The 19168-nt window shown below is 37.9% G+C and overlaps 1 pseudogene; it reads right to left on the minus strand.

Moving 5' to 3' along the window:
* Positions 1 to 14546: 14546 nt before the first annotated feature.
* On the minus strand, positions 14547 to 16872 carry LOC117717987 (TBC1 domain family member 15 pseudogene; annotated as a pseudogene).
* Between the last annotated feature and the right edge of the window lie 2296 nt (positions 16873 to 19168).

The following is a 19168-nucleotide window of genomic DNA, read 5'->3' on the forward strand; positions in this document are numbered from 1 at the left end:
TGTTGAAGATATTTATTGTCCCTTTAAGTTGAAAATCTTCATTCTTTTCTATGCCTACTATCCTTAGGTTTGGTTTTCTTATTGTGTCCTACATTTCCAGGATGTTTTGGGTTAGGAACTTTTTGCATTTTGAATTTTCTTTGATTGTTTAGTCAATGTTTTCTATGTTATATTCTGCACTTTGGATTCTCTCTTCTATTTCTTGTATTCTGTTAATAATACTTGCATCTCTGATTACTGATCTCTTTCCTAGGTTTTCTATCCATTGGGTTGTCTTTCTTTGAGATTTTGTTATTGTTTCTACTTCCATTTTTAGACCCTGGATGGATCTAATCTCCCTATGGAGGACTTCTCTATGTTCCAGCCACAGAGGCCTGCCAACTCAAGCAATCTAGCGGAACCAGCCATGACCTATACTAGTGAGTCACCTCAATGACCAAGAGTCTCATCTAACCTGCGGGGTGTTGCTGGAGCTTTTCTCTCTCAAACCTTTCTGCTTCAGTCATGTCCAGCTCATATTCAACCCCCATTTCAGTCCTTCAGTGGTCTACCAATGGCACCTGGCAGCCAGTTTTTATCCAGCCACCTCAGCCTGGAGAATTTCAACCCAAGAACTCTGCACCCCCCCCAGAACCTCAGACTGGGATCTCCCCATGCCCAGAGTAGAACTCAGTGGCTTCTCCTAGCCTGGTGTCCACCCTGTTCTGTGTGGAGTGAACTCAGTCAAATTCCCATGCTTCTGCCTCCTGTGCCATGGCAGACACACAAGATCCACAATACAGCCCAATAGAACCCACACCCACATGCAAGCTACAGCCACACATCTGACTACCAACCTTCTAGGGCACACTTTCCCATACAGACCAAAGTCACATAAAAATTCAGACCAAAGAACCTATGAGCATGCACTCAATGCATTTCTTCATAGGAATGGATAACTGCCATGGTAAATAGCTGAGCTTGCTGTATGCAGCAATAAAGCAATACTTTATGAAGGAAAGCAACCAATCAGTTTAAGATACAGGGTCCAAAAGTTAAAAGCAACATAATCATAGTTAATGGTCCAAGCCAAGTAGAAATTAAAGTTGTTAGCAGGAATGCCCCAGATATCTAATGCTGCTACTAATTGGCAAGGATCAAACAAAAAGCCTTCCCACCAGATGTATGGTGGATGGCTTTGAGTACTGTTAAAAAACACTTGCTCTCCAGTAAGAGTGGAAACTACAATCCAGGTTAACTCAGCTGACTGATAGGGATTCTGAGCCATCTTCATCATTAGTATCCTAATCATTAGACTCAAGATACATGACCATATGATGGACCAATATTTCAGACAGCCATAAAGCTCCATTTTCTTTTGTGAAATAACAAAGACAGAACCTTGGCCCCAAATTAAAACAAATTAGAAATTGTTCCATGTATAAGTTAGGGGGTCTTTTCATTTAGCCCTTACTTACAAGCTGGAAATGACTGGATGTCAGTGGCAATATGCTGCAGACTGACCTTTAGCATCAATTTGCAAAAAATTTAAAACAAATAAGACAAAAGCAAGGTGTCATTTTGGTAGCCTTAGAGATTATAACTCCTCCTCTTGTTATTAGAAGCCATATTTTAGAGTGCAATGAGCACATTTAATAATTCCTTGTTCCATCAGGTTATGAGTAATTCCAGTTTTATATTCAATGCCAAATTTCTTACAAAGTGTAAAGTTGTTTCTAGTATAAGACTCATTATCTGTCTTGACGACTTTAGGTAATCTCATAGCATGAAAGGCTTGTAAGCAATGATCAATTACATTTCTAGAGCTTCTTCCATATGTAGAGAAGCAAAAGGGAATCCTGAACAAGTGTCAGTGCAGAATATATATATATATATATATATATATATATATATATATATATATATATTCCAAATTCTGTATAATGAGTTACATTCATTTGCCAAATATGATTGTGCATAAGGCCTCTTGGAATAACCCCTAAATGAAGGACTAGAAATAATGTAAGACAGTTAGGGCATTGTTTTACAATTATTCTAGTCTGCTCCTTAGTGATCTTATCTTGGAGCCTTAAGGTGAGACTAGACAGATAAAATTTATTATGATCATGCCTAGCCAATACAACAGGATACAAAATTAAGGCTCTCCTATTAAAGCTCTGTCAATGCAATCATTGCCTACAACTAAAGATCAGAATGATCTTGTATATGACCAATATAAAAGGGAATCTTTTTCAAGTAAAAAGGATGTTTTGTAGTTGTGAAAACAGATATCCACAGGTAAAATACATGTACCACAAGTTTCCACCAGAAGAACAGACTGAGCCACATATAGACTATCAGTAAAAAGATGAAAAGTATCATTAACAGTATCATGTACTGCTGTTAGTTCTGCCAGCTGAGCAGAGATCCCAGGAGTCTCTCTGACTACCTGTTGATTATTTAAGAAATATCCTGCTTTCCCTTTAGAAAAGATGTCAGTAAAACTTAAAAGAGAATTATGTAGAGGCTGTAAAGGTATCCTATTACAAAATATAACCTTACATACATTTAAAAATTGTATCCATCTATCTTGAGGATAATGATTGTCTACAATGCCATTGTATCTTAATTGAGCAAGCAACCAATCTGTACTATGCTGCTTTAACCAAGTATTCTGATCTACGTTAAAAGGCTGAATAATGATGTCTTGTTCTTTGCCAAAGTAAATCAGTGCCTGTTTTCTTCCAAGTGTAATCATATGGGCTACTGTCTCATAATATGGCAGAAATTTACATTTAAAAGATATCCTGAATGTACCCACATAAGAGAAGCCTTTTTCCACAACAATCCTATAGGTGTATGAGTTGTTTTACAAATAAACAAATGTAAAGGCAAAGAATAATCCATATAAGTAACAAATTGTTCTTCAATAGCTCTTTCTACTTGTTTTAAGGTCAAGAGTCCTCCTGGGGTTAAAGATCTAGGGTAGGTAGGATTAGCACTCCCTTGAAGAATGTCAAATAAGGATTTTAATTCTCCTGTAGTAAGATTTAAATGGGAATGAAGCCAATTGATATTACCTAACAGCTTTTGAAAATCATTTAAAGTTTTTAAACTGTCCCTACAGATAACTATCTTCTATAAACCTAAAGCCTAAATAATTATAAGGATCCTGAGTTTGTGATTTTTGGAGCCATTTGTAGTCCTTTATCAGCTAATGCCTGTTGTAAATCTTTATAACTTAAAAGCAAGTCCTGAGTATCTTTTCCTGTTAAAGGAACATCATACATGTAATGTATGATGTATATCATTGACCATTGTTGTCTTATAAGCTGAATGGCTTGTGCCACAAATTTTTGACATAGTTTAGTGTTGTGGTAAATCTCCAGCTATTCTGACTATTCCACAAGAGTGTTCCTTTTTTGCACAGAATTTTGTCTGTAGATGAAAAGAGGTAATTCTTGCCTAATGGCTGTCTTACCACAACTGGAGTAACTCCAAAGGTGCTCAATTTCTTCTTAGAATCCAAGACTGGGAAGCTGCCAGGATCAGATAGGTCTCCAATAAAATGAATGTTTACAACAGGAATGCATGTAATGTCAATTTTGTGGATTTCTGACATTTTTGAAAACCAACTATCTATGTAAAGCAATCTGAACAGTTGTCTGATAATTCCTTTACACTATTTCTAATCAAAATCTAGAAAACATGCAATTGCCATAGGCCTCTGACTTACAAGCCAACCATCTCAAATCAGTTTTTATTTTAATGTTTAAAAAGGACTGGGTCTAAGCCTTGTATTTCTAAGTGAGTTATACAGGCACAATGCCTATATAAGAGTAAAAATATTAATCCCACTTTTGTATCAATAAGAAACTCACTAGTGAAAACCCTACATTTGTACAAAATAAATTCCATATCAATATAAGAGATTATAACCTCAATCTTGTAATATCATAAAGATTTCTTACCAATGTAAGATATACCTATATTTTTTTAAAGACTGGGTCTAAGCCTTGTATTTCTAAATGAGTTATACAGGCACAATGCCTACATAAGAGTAAAAATATTAATTCCACTTTTGTATCAGTAAGAAACTCACAATAGTGAAAACCCTATTTGTCTATTTCTATGATATTACTAAGTCTTCTTTCTTTCCTCCCTCCTTTTTACCTAAGAAGGAAAGATAGAGAAGAGGACAGGAAAGGTAGAAATCCCTGACATTAAGCTCTCTAATTCCCTTCCTGTCTGAAGCTACATTTGTAAAGTATTCATTAAATAACAACACATGTATAATTTACAAAGTAACCAGAACCATCCACCCCAACATAAGGAATTGGGACGATGATCTCCTTTTGTCTGCTTCCAGCTGAATTGGGGCGAAGAATTCCCATCTGGGGGCCCAAAGGGAAATAGGAAATTTGGCTTAGTTAAAGGAGAGCTAGCTGGCATCATTTGCCTTGAAGTCACTAGGTGCTAAGAAAGTTCATAGCTTAGCTGACACCATGACTGTGACAGTCAGAAAGGCTGGACAGGCAAACTAGCTGTTCTGGAAAAGTTCTGGAAGCAAGTCCTTAAAAGAAACAGCTTCGATGTAGCTGCAGTAGAATCAAGCACGAAGCTGGAATAGAAGGTCCCGGAGTCTCAGCATCCCCGAGTATGAATCTTGCTAGGGCTTTGTTTCTCTTCTTTTATCCTGTAACATATAAAACTTAAAAGCAGCAGGTAGTTTTATAAAGACATTCACGTGGAGCATGTAGGGCACACAGCTTTGTCAATGAAGATCAATAAAGAAAGGCAACTGCCCTCTTCAGGTTAGTTTGATCACTTAATCAAACTATAATATAACTTTGTATACATGCCCTCATAAAGGATGGCGTGTATTAAGTCATGAGAAATTAGTACCCAATTAAATGTTCTTGGCTTTGTATAGACATTTTAGTCCCATCCAGTTAAGACCATATAAGAGACATAAACAACACCATATATACATCACCCATTTGGTTGGTTGAGTTAGTCTCCCTTTTCTTCTGTGTCAACTAGGTCTTCAGGGGGTCTCCCTTTGTCATTTCTGATCTTTATCAACTTGGAAGGAACCCACAGCCTTTCTTTTCCTGTGGAAACATAAACATAACCTCTCCCCCAGCGTAACACACTTCCCACTTTCCATTCTGACGTCATAATATCCTTAATATAAACAGGTTGATTTAGTTCAGTAGTTTTTTCCACCATCCAATGTCTCTCAGCAGCTGTGGTGTTTTGTTCATTAGCATTCAAAAAATTTAAGGTTAATAAAGCACTATGTAATCTATCTTTAGGGATTCTTATTGATCCCTTTTGCCTATTAAGCATCTCCTTTAGAGTTCGATTAGATCTCTCCACAACTGCTTGTCCCGTAGGATTATGTGATATGCCTGTAACATGTTTTATATTAGAATATGTAAAAAAACTTCTCCATCTTATTAGAGATATATGCTGGACCATTGTCTGTTTTAATTTGTATGGGTATTCCCATAATGGCCATGACTTCCAACAAATGTGTAATTACAGAATCAGCCTTTTCTGATGCCAAGGCAGTTGCCCATTGAAATCCTGAATATGTGTCTATAGTATGGTGCACATATTTCAGTTTACCAAACTCTGTAAAATGAAAGACATCCATTTGCCAAATGTCATTTCTTTGGTTACCCTTAGGGTTAGTTCCTGTAGGCAAGGGAGTTTGGTTATATAATGAGCAAGTAGAGCATTGCCTCACAATTTCCTTGGCTTGTTGCCAAGTAATAGAAAACTCTTTCTTTAAACCTTTGCTATTGACATGGTGTTTTTTATGGAATTCTGAAGCCTCTAGCACACTTCCTATCAATAGCTGGTCGATTTTATTATTACCTTGTGCTAGAGGGCCTGGCAGACCTGTATGGGATCTTATGTGTGTTATATATAGTGGGTTACTCCTATTTCTAATAATTTGTTGGAGTTGAATAAATAGGTCAATTCAGAATCATCCTGAATAAGTTCAGCAGTCTCTATGTGTAAAACAACCCTTTCTGCATATTGAGAGTCAGTTACTATATTAAGGGACTTTTGAAAATCTGACAATACCATGATTATTGCATATAATTCAGATTTTTGAACTGACTTATAGGGACTCTCAGCCACCTTACTCATGTCTTCTGATTTATATCCTGCCTTTCCTGATTTACTAGCATCAGTGTAAAATGTAGGGGCTCCAGATATCGGAATTCCCTTTAAAATATGAGGGATAATCCAATTAGTTCTTTTTATGGACTGAAGCTGCTTGCTTTTAGGATATTTGTTGTTAATCTCTCCCAAAAAGTTACTACATGCTCTTTGCCAATATTCATCTTGTGCCCATAATGAGGTAATGTCTGCATTAGTAAAAGGTACAACAATTTCATCTGGGTCCATTCCAACTAATTGTCAAAGTCTCATTTTTCCCTTTAGTATCAATTCAGAAACCTTCTCAACATAGGTTTTTAACTTCTTACTCTGTTTATGAGCTTAAAATATCCATTCTAGGATATAATCTTCTCTCTGCATAAGAATTCCAGTAGTAGAATGAGTAGAAGGTAAGATAACTAAGATGCAGGCCATCTTTGGATCAATACGATCTAGATGTGTATCCTGCAGTTTTCTTTCTACCAAGGCTAACTCCTTCTCAGCCTTAGGAGTCAATTTTCTAGGACTATTCAAATCTTTATCGCTTTGTAAGGTTTGAAATAAATTACTTAGTTCTTGACTGGTCAAGCCAATTGCTGGCCGCAGCCAGTTGATATCTCCAAGTAGCTTCTGAAAATCATTAAGGGTCCTTAACTGGTTCCTTCTAATTTGTACCTTTTGTGGCTTAACCCTTTGTAGACTTATTTTGTACCCTAGATAATTAATGGAATCCCCTCTTTGTATTTTTTCTGGGGCTATTTGCAATCCCTAGCAAGGCAAGATTTTCTTTACTTTATCAAACATTCTTTCCACGATATTAATATCTGGACCAGCCAACAAAATATCATCCATATAATGATAAATAATGGATTTGGGAAACTTTTTGTGAATTATCTCCAATGGCTGTTGTACAAAGTATTGACACAAGGTAGGACTATTTACAATTCCTTGTGGTTAGACTTTCCAATGATATCTTTTTACTGGGCAACCTTTATTAAAGGTAGGTACTGAGAAAGCAAACCTTTCCCTATCACATTCATGTAGAGGAATTGTGAAGAAACAATCTTTCAGATCAATCACTATGATGGGCCAATGCTTAGGCAACAAGGAAGGCAATGGGATACCAGGCTGCAAGGAACCCATAGGCTGAATAATCTTATTAATTGCTCTGAGATCTGTCAACATCCTCCATTTGCCAGATTTCTTTTTAATGACAAATACTGGAGAATTCCAAGGACTGGTAGACTCTTCTATATGCTGAGCCTCCAGCTGCTCCTGGACTAGCTGTTCTAATACCTGTAATTTTTCTTTTGTCATAGACCACTGCTCAATCCAAATGGGTTGATTAGACAACCACTTTAGTGATAAGGTTGTTGGTGTCTTGGCAGCAATGGCTCCTTGGGGTAGAGCTAAATTGTTGGCCTCTACCATATGTTGTTTATGGACAGCTTGGACAGTCTGAGACTTCCTTAAATAACATTTCCTGACAAAATTTAAATTTTTATTAGGAGCCTGATGAATTTCATGACTAAACATTGACACTGAGGGGATATTAATCTGGGTTTTCCACTGTTGTAATAGATCTCTTCCCCATAAGTTAATGGCTATATCAACCACGTATGGCCTCAATTTTCCTAGCTGACCTTCTGGTCCTATACATTTAAGTCATCTGGTGCTTTGTTTTATTTTGGATAAAGTTCCAAGTCCTAGAAACTGGATGTCTACTTCATGAAGTGGCCAACTTTCAGGCCAAGAATTTGGAGAGATAACTGACATCTGCTCCAGTGTCAACCATCCCTTCAATCTCAGTATTATTCACTAGTATTCTTAGTTTTGGTCTTTGATGCTCTATAGAATTTTGCCAAAATATTTGCTTTTGGCTCCCTGTGAGGCCTTCTGAATTGTCTATAAAACTTTCCTCAGCCTTATCTGGTCTCACAACATTTGTTTTTGAAGCAGTGACATTTAATTTTCCTGGGAAAGAGAACTCTCCCTGTCTGGCATTGGGGCCTGCAAGTGGCCCCCCTGAAAGTTTTTTGACAGGGTATTTCCCCATTTGTCTGTTGTTGCTCTACATTCCCTAATCAGATGTTGGCCTTTGCCACATCTTTGACATATTCCAGAAGACCTAGGCCCCCATTTTGTATTATTTTTATTTATCCTGCTGTCATTTCTGAGATGACCCCATTTATCACAATTAAAACATTTGAAATCTTGGGTCAACTCTAGGTTTCTAGTTACAGCTTTTCCTATTACTGACATATCAGCTGAGTGAGATCCAACATCAGCTGTGTATCTAATCCACTCATCTATTGATGCTGACCTTGCCCTCAGTAGTCTGATTACTTCTTTGCATTCAGCAGTTGCATTTTCAAAGGCTAAAGATTCAATTATTGCCTTTCTTGCTACTGAATCTGATATACTCCTTTCGACAGCTGAGGTTAGCCTTTGTAAAAAGTCAGGGAAGTTTTCTTTTGGACCTTGTATGACTTGAGTAAATAGTTCAAGTCTCTTCCCAGATTCTGCAACTTTGTCCCAGGCATTTAAGGCTGATAATCTACACAATGCCAGAGTTTCTTCATCATATACAGCCTGTACCTCTATTTAAGCAAAGCAACCTTCACCAAGCATTTGGTCTATGGAAATCTCTTTTCCCCTAGCTCTATTTTGTCGTGCTATCTCCCTCACCTCATCTCTCCACCATGCAACTCATTGTAAATTTGCAGCAGGTTCTAATATAGCTCTCACCATATCTTTCCAGTCTTGGGGAATTATTCTATTTTTAATAGCCCAAGAAGTCAGAATTTGTTTTACAAATGGTGAGTGCATTCCAAAATTAGTGATACTTTCCTTAAATTTTCTCAGATCTAACACATCCACAGATTGCCATTCAAATTCCTCATAACCCTATGGGTAAACAACGTTTGGAGGTCTTTGTTGTACAGTAACTGGCTAGACCAACATGTGTTTTCTAATAACCCTTGGATGATTTTCTCTATTTTTTTCTGTCTTTACCTCAGTATTTTCCTCAACTGAAAATTTAAATTTCTCCCTTAAGGTTTGTATACACGCTTCACATGTTTCTTTATGTTGTAATTGCTTCCATTCCTCATTATTTCTCTCTGTTGCTCAATCTGATCTGTGAGCTGCTGTATCCTCTGTTCAATCATCTTTTCAAGCTCCTGTCTCCCACCTTCATTTGCATCTTTCTGTCTCTTATTCTGATCTATAATCTCTTGTGTTTTCAATTCTACTGTTTCCTCTAAGCCTTGTTGCCAAGTCAAAAGCTTCTCTTTCTGAAGTTCATGCTGCTCTATAATTTCCTGTAACTTCTGTTCTGAGCCCTTTAATCTTAATTTCTCTTTATGTTGTAATTGCTTCCATTCCTCATTATTTTCTCTCTGTTTCCAAATCTCATCTCTATCCTGTACCAAAAGTTCTAGTGTTACTTGTAATCTCTTTTCCAAGGAAAGGAATTTTTTATCTAGGGCTTTGTCTTTTGAGAAGGTATAGTACAACAAAAAACTAAATATTGCAATACTGATCAATAATAAGGTGTTCCCTAAGTTGATTCCTGTCAAACCATTTGAAATATCATCATATAAAGCCCAAAAGCTATCCATTGTTTTTGTCATCTTTAAGTATCAAAATATGTTTCATATATATATATATGAAACGTATTTACATATGATATATATATATATATATATATATATATATATATATATATATATATATATATTAAAAATTACCTGGTCTGGAGCGCTCAATTCACTGTTTCTACCTGAAAACTACCTCAAAGGCAGTTGTGTTCTAGGACCACCAGTCCCTCCTTACAATTCATTACTATAACCTTTATCTATTTATCTGTTTGGCTCTCTTGACTCAGAGCAGCCTGAAATTTACTCCTCAAAACTTTAAAACCTTTTTCATCTATTCATCTATTTCTATTCACTTATTTCTTGCCCATTTCGTTACTATAACTTTTATCTATTTATCTGTTTGGCTCTCTTAACTCAGAGCAGACTGCAATTTACTCCTCACATCTTTAAAGCCTTTTTCATCTATTTATCTATTTCTATTCACTTATTTTTTTTATTTTCTTTACTATGACCTACTGGTCTTGCTGTAATCACTTTTGTTTCACTTTAAATTCTCGGCAGACCCTTCTTTCAGTTTTCACAGGGCAGTGAGCAAGCCTTTGTTCTTTGGAACTTTTTGTTCTTTGTAGGCCCTCAGACCCATTCAGCTTTCAATACACTTTCATCTTAAGTGAGTTGAGTCCTAAATAATACGTTGGGTGCCAATTTGTTGTGGTAAATCTCCGACCCATTGAAGTCCAGTCAAGGAAGACACAACTCAATTAATTACAAATGTATGCTGCGTGCCTAGATTGGGCAGATTTACCATTGAACTACTCTATTCTCCAGCTATGAAATCTCTTACAATGTGCTGTTTTCTAGGTCATGATCTTCTTCATCTTCTGTCCTTTCCCCAACTGCCAACTTCTCCAACTGATCTTCTGACTCCTCCCCTACTTCTGGCTCCTCCCACTCCTCTTCTGCCCAATCACTGGCTGTAGCCTTTATTTAACAAATTCAATTGGACAGAAGGTTCACAAGATTCACTCCTCCTTCCCAGCCCCTGCCAGGAGTGAAATTACCATGACAAGAGGCTAGGGCTATCCACAACATTTCCCCCTTTTTGTCCAATTAAAAAACTCTTTTCTCTCACAGTTTAGGACTATTGGCCATGCCCTGAGGAAGAACTATCTATTGATATCTTTTCTTAGGTTCTTTAAAATTAATAGAAGGAACACTGAAATCAAATCTTTCACAATCCTGGGGGTACAAAGGAATAATAAGAAACAGTCTGTCAAGTGTACTGCTATTTTATAATATCCTTTAGAAATGGCAATTGGGGATGGAAGCCCAGGTTATAAAGTTCCCATAGGTACCACGGTTTCATTAACCTTTCTTAGATCTTGTTGCAATTTCCATTTACCAGATTTTTTTTCTGGATAACAAATATTGGATTATTCCATGGTGTCTGAGATTCTCTTATATGCCCTGCCTCTAGGTGCTCCTGCACAATAAAAGAGGCAGCTTCTATTTTTCCTCTAGATAAAGGCCACTGATCAACCCATACTGGAACATTATTAAGCCATTGAATTTTATCAGCATATGATGCAGGCAAGATAGTGGTCATTATGGAAAACACCCCAAGCATCTATTGATAGAATGAGTCTTAGGCCTTTCAAATATCCTAATGCCTTTTCCTTTTTTTCCTAGCCCTTGACCAGGCAAAAATCTTTGCCTTAACATTTGTTTAGTCACTATTTCATTAGGGCTGCACATCATAAGACTCATCTGTGACAAGAGATCTCTTCCCCAGAGGGTAACAAATGTGGCATGACATAGGGTTTAGTTTGTCCTGAATTGCCCTCTTCATCTCTCTACGTTAGAAGTTTAGAACTCTGTATTGGGTTATTGGCATAACCAAACCCCTGAAGGTGAGTGAAAGTATCAGATAAAGGCCAAGTTGAAGGCCAATCTTGTTCTCTAAAATGTATTACGTCAGACACAGTATCTATTAATCCTTAAACACTTTTTCTTCAATTATTAGTTTGAGGTTAGACCTATTATTGGTAGTAGATTGAACCCAGTACACATCATAGGAACCAAAGCCATCTTATCCTCACTTACTCTTAATGAATTTAGAATGTGAAGGATGCAATGGAACTAAAACAAGTTGAGCAATTCTTTTGTTAGCAGGTACAGATATAATGCCATGGTGGGGGCAGGGGAAGCACTGATAATTTTAAATTCTCCTGCATAAACATTATATATAAATCCTGGACCATAAGGTGCTGGTTGTGAGTGCCTTGGGGCCCGAGGTTGACACCTCCTCCTCAAGGAACAAGCAAGGGAATAAAAAAGTCTCATGATCATTCCTGTGATCACTGTTTCTAAGGGCTTATCAGGGTGACCAAAATATCTGAGCTTACTTCCCTGTCCTAATTGAAGTTCATATTCATGCCTGAAGCCTACTTTTTTGTTCTAGCCTAAGATTTAGATTCCTACCTGAAATAGCTTCCTTGCCTGGCCCAATATCAGATTCCGGCATGAGAGTCTTCAAAAATTCTACCATCTTCTTTTAGCAGCCTATCCATAAATTTCTGAAACAGTTCATTAGGGCCTTGATTAATACCAGATAAATTCCCACTGAGATTCCCTTTCGTCAGTAATTGATTCCAAGCATTGTGGGCGGCCAATACAAACTATGGTTATATTCTTGCACTTAGCCTAACCTAATTAGCATTACCTTCATATTCACCCTCTCCCAGAAGCATGTTAATATCCCAATCTGTGTTAACTGCCTGAGCATTCATCACAGCAATTTTCTTACTTGTTTCATGCCATTTGTAGGTTCAAAGTAAATAGTTTCCTCCTGACAAAGTAGAGTTACATATAGTTTTCTAATCTTGGGGGTTTAAATTTGCTTCTACCACTGTATTCAATAAGGCTTGTGTAAAAGGAGCAGTATGACCATACTATGCCACAGCTGTTTTTTAACTCTTTTATTACTCTTGCAATTATCTCCACCTGCTTGATCCTCTTCTCATCTATAAACATGGGTGAGGCAAAAATTCTGAGCCTGTAATTGAACTGCAAATTGCAGCCAATGAAGCAGTGGCAACTCAACCATGTTTTTAAGTTTTCCTTGCAACACTAGTCCAACCATGACGTTGGAAAGGAAAACTTCATTTTAAACAATCCATTCTCTTTCAAATCAATACCAAGAGCATCACTTTTGTGTTACAAAGTTTGGCTGCCAGTTTTTATATATAAAATGCATGACAGTGCAGCTTTTAATACCTCATTAAAGAGACATTGTTTGAAATCCTATCTTCTATACGTCTATTTTCTGAATGACTCCAACTGTGAGTTACCACTTTTAGGCCAACTTTCTGTTACCAATGTTACAAATTTTAATCCTTCACAATAACTAACTTATAGGCCAATAATATATATCCAAGACATGTACAACATATTTATGCTTTCAAAACCAGTCAGAAACACAAATGAAGTAGATACACATCTTATATATTTAAACCAGACAAAATTTTCTTCCTTCTTCTAGCTGTAATTTCAAACGAAAAGCACCTTGTCTCTTGTTGAACCCAATAATCAGTGTCTCTAAGATTTTACTAGGAATAACAACTATCAGCTTCCTTATCATAAAAGCCAAAAAGCTACTGTCTGCATTAAGAGCAACTTCTGCAGACAATCAGCTCCTGGCAGGGCTTCTCCTGCTGTGCCCTTCCCCAGCCTTCTGCTGTACACATTAAGACTACCTTTTAAACAAGTTAAAGTAAACCAAGAGGTGCATAGGCAGCAGATAAGGTTTTAACTATTTTTTAACATGAAACAGAACAACAAACATTCAGACAATGAGGAAACAAAAACAGACCATTGACACACATGAACAGATTGGAGTGCCAAAGACAGACAATAGACAGAACTAAGGATTTCACCAGTAGGAGTCAGAGAGAAAGCAGGACATATCCTGATTTCCCCCTTTTCCCTTCCTGTTCCCAGGAGAGCACTGAAATAATTTTTTCCTTCTCTTTTGCTGACATGTCCCAGACAAGGGACAACTGCTTTTCTGAAACTCTTTCTCTCTCTCATATTCTAGGTCTAACTCCTTCTATAGGAGGTGCAGTGGTCACTACCAATAGTTACTCCTTATCACCCAGCTTTCTTTATGTCCCCAATTCCTCCTAACCCTGCTCCTCCTGTCTGAGGGCAGCTCTTAGGCTGCAGACAAAGGCCTATGATTCCATTCCCCCCACTCCTGCTCAAAATTTTGCTGTCACCCCCTAGGTGAAGTCTGTGTCTGGTCAACACCTATTCAGCCTAGCCTGTATCCCCTTTAACACACCTGCAACACAGCCTCCAAAAGATAACTAGTACTATCATCAATGATGTTCATTGCTTACTGCATGCAGGTTACAATTCTTCTTCCATTTTATGTAAAACTCCACCAAGACAGTGTTTCTCATTCATTCCATCAGTTTTCAGGCCCTATGTAGGGAACCACCTGTAGCTGTCCAGCATCCACAGACAAACTGTGCTCACCTGAAAGGAGGACTGGAAATAAAAAAGAGACAGAGGGGCAAGAGAAACATGGAGCCAAGACAAAGTTCTCTGATCAAGGCTCAAAGTTTAATCTTCAGCTCCTTTATATATAGGGAAAGTTCCACCTAACCTATCCTTTGTTTCAGCCAAATTGTTGCAGATTATATTGATAGTCAATGTCAGCAAGCAGTCTATTCTTTTAAGTTCATGTAGGAATTTGCACATGCAGCCAGGGTGGATGACTCCACCTTAGTCACAAGGTCTTTCCAGCCTGCCAAAGTCTGGAGAAGGGCACAATCTGAGTAAAATGCTCAACTAGATTAAGAACTGGGTGTCCATGACTTGCATTTTTGTTCAAAGTTTTGATGCATCTGGTTCATGTAAGCACCAAAAAGCATCCACTTCATTCTCCATCACATATAAAAGGGGGGAAAGTAAGTTGCTCATTCATTGTACATATCCTAAATCAGTCATACATGCAGTAGATCATCAAAATGTTCTCGGACAGAGTCAACCCTGCTGTAGGACTCTTGTTCTGGAGGGTGTCCCACGACTGGGGACAGGGTGAGAGCAGGGAGGGCTCACTATTGTCTCCACACCGCCTCCAGCCTGCATTTCTGCTGTCTGTAGATCTCTGTCCCGGCCTGATAGTGGGGGCCTAGGCCAAAGGACACAGAAGGTGAGTGGGAGGGGAGATTACCTACCCCTGCCGCTGCCTCTGGTGCCCTGTCACTGACCGGTCTCTCCCAGGTGTTGCCCCTGTCTCTCCACGCTGAACTGGTCCAGGCCCGGGCTGGGCCAATAAGGAGCCGACTAGCTGGCAAGGAGGCAGCCTGGTGTCCCAGGAAGGTTCCGGGAGAGCCAGTGGGTTCTGAAGTGTTATAGCTCTTTGCTAAGCCGGGAAATGCCAGCTAGGTAGCAGGGAGAGTCGGTAGATCCCTTTCCCAGTTAACAGCTCTGGAGCTGGCTAGCTGGCGAAGAGGGGAGGGTCCACGACAGAAGCTCTCAGACAACAAGATGATTCTTGTGCATGATTTACTTCTCAATTAAGCTCAATATATACAGTTTGGGGTGGGTGAAGGTTTTAGCAGCAGGTAACCCCATTGGCCCTATCTGAGGTTTTTGGGGATGCCTCATATGCATGTGAGGAGAGCCTGGGGCATCATTCCTATGTGACCTGATGGTCACAGACCTCTCAAGCTCTCTGTGGGAGGGGCTGTGAAGGGTGGAAGCTGAGAGAGCCAGGGGGCCAGGAACAGAGCTGAACTCCTGCCATCCCTAAAGGGTTTCCGGGGTTCAGAAGCTCATTCTACCAGACACCTGGTTGTCTCTCAGCTCAGTGCCCCACACCCTGTGTTATCTTTGCCTTCATAAAACTTGTTTGTTCTATCTGTTCTGTTGACATCTGTCTCCATCAGACTGCTATAGTCTCTCAAGTGTGAGTTTCTCTTCTCTTGTGCCTTGATGACAGACTTCCACTGCAGTACTGGAAGCACTCATCAGTTTTTGGTTTTTGTAATTGAGTTATTTCCTCTTTGGTACTATCCCAGAGAAAATAACACAGGAGAAATTTTTACACCTGATTTTTTGATGAATGACTAAGACTCCCTCTGAATATCACCTGCTTCATATGCTCTATGTTTAGGAAACTTCCTTCAGAGTCAAGATTTTTGGGCCATTCTTCCAAAGATACTGGTTCCTGCCTTTGTACTATAGATCATGCTCTCAAATCAATTCTCATGATGACTTCAAATCTTGGTTCTCCTTGCTGATTTATCTTTAGACCTGGAGTAGCAACACTGTGAAAATCCATCATTTCTGAAGGTGGTCATTGATATATAGAGGAATCTCTGCCTCTCAAATTATTAAAAATGTAGTTTGTAACTTTGTAAAATTATGGAATGGTTGCTGTATAAGGATCCTTTTAAATTTTTTATATTAAGCCATATGCTAGTTCCTCAAGATTTTCAAAAGGCTGTGAAATACTCTTATTCTGACAATTAACAAGAGGTGTTCTACTATATTGTGATGACTCACACAATTTCACATATTTCTCAAGAGACTTAACCAGTGGTTTGCTATCTCCTTGATGGAAGTGTAGAGCAGGAAACATGACATCATCCTTTAGACAGAAGACCAAATACAACCAACCCATACCCTCTTTGCTTTGCTTGATTGATTTCAGGTCTGCCAAACTGAACAGGAATGAGCACTTGATTTTCCCATTTCTATGGCTTTGAGCATCTCTACTGGTATGTGGTTTCTTCTTAAATGACACTCTATTAACCATGTCCCATTCTGCTTCATAACTGTCCTGGTGTTCCAATCCTTCATAAGCTCGTTCTTTTGGAGCCTGAGTCCATTCTACAACTGAACTGAAGTTCTTTCCAGTACATAGAATACTAGAAGAATGTAATGCATCATCCAATGGTCTTCAGTTCATAATTACTTCAGCATCCTTTTCTAAAACATGCAATATTTCTGAAATTAAACTATCTTGCTCATTTGCCTTTCCATAAGATGAGTGGATATATACTCCTTCTTATCCATATATAACCTCCTGGTCACAAAGCCCACTGCTGCCATGTTCCCCACTTGTGCCTTTGCCTGTATTTTTTATTTGCCTACTCTTTTAATGTATTTACCTGTTCATATGTATTTTCCTGTATTAATTTTGGTTGACTAATTGGTTGTTATGTTGCTTGGGTTGATTGATTGGTTGGTTGGTTATTTGGTTTGGTTTGGTTTTGTAGATTAGCATAAGTTACAGACATTTTGGCAGAAGGAATCTCAATTCACAAAATACCTTAATAAGATTGGACTGTAGGCAAGTCAATGGGGCATTTTCTTGATTAATGAATGGTGTGAGAAGGCCAAGTCCATTGTAAATTTTGCTATCCCTGGGCCAATGGTCCTGGGATGTATAAAAAACAGAGAAAACTGGAAGAAAGCTAGACACCTCCTGCCTTCAGGTTCCTAGCTGCAGTTTCTGCCCTGGACTTCCCTTGGGGACTAAGTATTACACAAGAGTTAAAAGGCTACAAGGTAAAATATTTCTCATTTGTCCAAAAATAGATGACCATTTAATTAATGTCATGTTAATATTAATATCATGATATACAAGAACCCAACGTTTAAAATTCCCATGGTCTTAACTTGCTCTCCAAGTTAATTTTGGTCATGGTGTTTTTTTCATAGCAATAGAAGCCCTAATTAAGACAAAGACTTATCATCTACATCTCTGTAGTAATCAAATAGCCTTTAATGTTTTGAGAATCTCTTGAACAAACCTGGTCAACAATTTAAAGTAGGAATTCTCATGCCTGAATTTGGGGTTTTACTAGAGAAAGTCTATGGCTCCTGAGGGGAGCATTAGAAAATGTTATTTAAATTATATGTGCATGTATAAACAAATTGAAAATCATAATTTAAAATATGCACACAAGGCACAAGCCGATACACACACACGTGTGTGTGTGTATATATATATATATATATATATATATATATATATATATATATACACACATATGGTTTCTAGTAAGTTTTCAAACATCTTCACTGCTGTTTTATATATATATATATACACACACACACACACACACATATGGTTTCTAGTAAGTTTTCAAACATCTTCACTGCTGTTTTCTTTTTATTTTTCTTCTATATTTTCTTCTCCCTTCCTATTTAGAGTCCATCTCTTCATTTTTCCTGTTTCCCTATTCAAATCTTTGGTAGTATACTGTTCCCCTCCCTACTATTCTTCTCCCTTCATGAGCCCCTTTGGCTCTGTTGGTTTCTTTAATTACTCCAGGTTATATTCTTATATCTGAAGACTTTGAACTAGAAACCACAGATGAGGGTGAATATACGACTCTTGTCTTTTGGTTCTAGGTTTCCTCAGTCTACATAATCTTTTCAAGTTCCATCCATTTGCCTACAAAATTCACAGTGTTATTTTTTCTTTACAGCTGAATAGTATCAAATAGTATATACATACCATATTTTTTATACGTTTATGATCTGAAGAGCATTTAAGTTGTTTTGACATCCTGGATATAGTGAATAGAATTGTAATGAACAATTCTGAGTATTTGTGGAGGAAGATGTTGAGTCCTTTGGAAATACACCAAGAAGTAGTATAGTTACATCATATGTCATTTATTTTTATTTTTGTTGAAGGCTTACCTGTTGGGGGTTAGTCTCATGGTACTATATATTCAAATGCTAAACATTGGCCACCAAGATGTGGTTGCTGTCCCAACAAGATGATTCTTACATATAACAAATGATGCTGTATAAACTTTACTTGCCTTTCTTCTCTGCCTGATTAAATAAAAATGGCTATAGCCAGTCACTGGGGAGAATAGATGTAGGTGATATTTCAGTTATTAGTCTGAGAGTCTTATGTAGGGACAATGAGGAGAGAGGAAGAAGAAAAGAAAGCAAAGGAAATCTGAAGACAACAGGTTTCCATTAAATGTAATGGACCAGGAACGTGTGGTGGAGTGAAATAAGGACAGCATAAGGACAGGCTGATGGGGGAAAAAAGCAACCCAGGTGTGACCTAAAGAGAAAGTCCTTGGGGTACACAATTAAGAAATAGAGTCTACTTGGAAAAATAGATTAAGGCTAATCACCCAGTAATTGTGCTAAAGCTGATTGAATCTACTATGACTCAGTTTCAAGTCATAGTATTGGAGAGCCTGATGGATCATATTAAGAACTAATAAAGTTAAGAAATACCATTTACAAAACAAATTTTTGAGTGTATTGAACAGATTGCAATTGCAGCAACAGTGAATAAGGGTTTCCTTGTTCCATATCCTCTCCAAAGTGTATTCACAGTTGTTTTCTTGTCCTCTGACTTT

The sequence above is a fragment of the Arvicanthis niloticus genome, chromosome 12, assembly GCF_011762505.2.
Source record: "Arvicanthis niloticus isolate mArvNil1 chromosome 12, mArvNil1.pat.X, whole genome shotgun sequence".
NCBI classification, from domain to species: Eukaryota; Metazoa; Chordata; class Mammalia; order Rodentia; family Muridae; genus Arvicanthis; species Arvicanthis niloticus.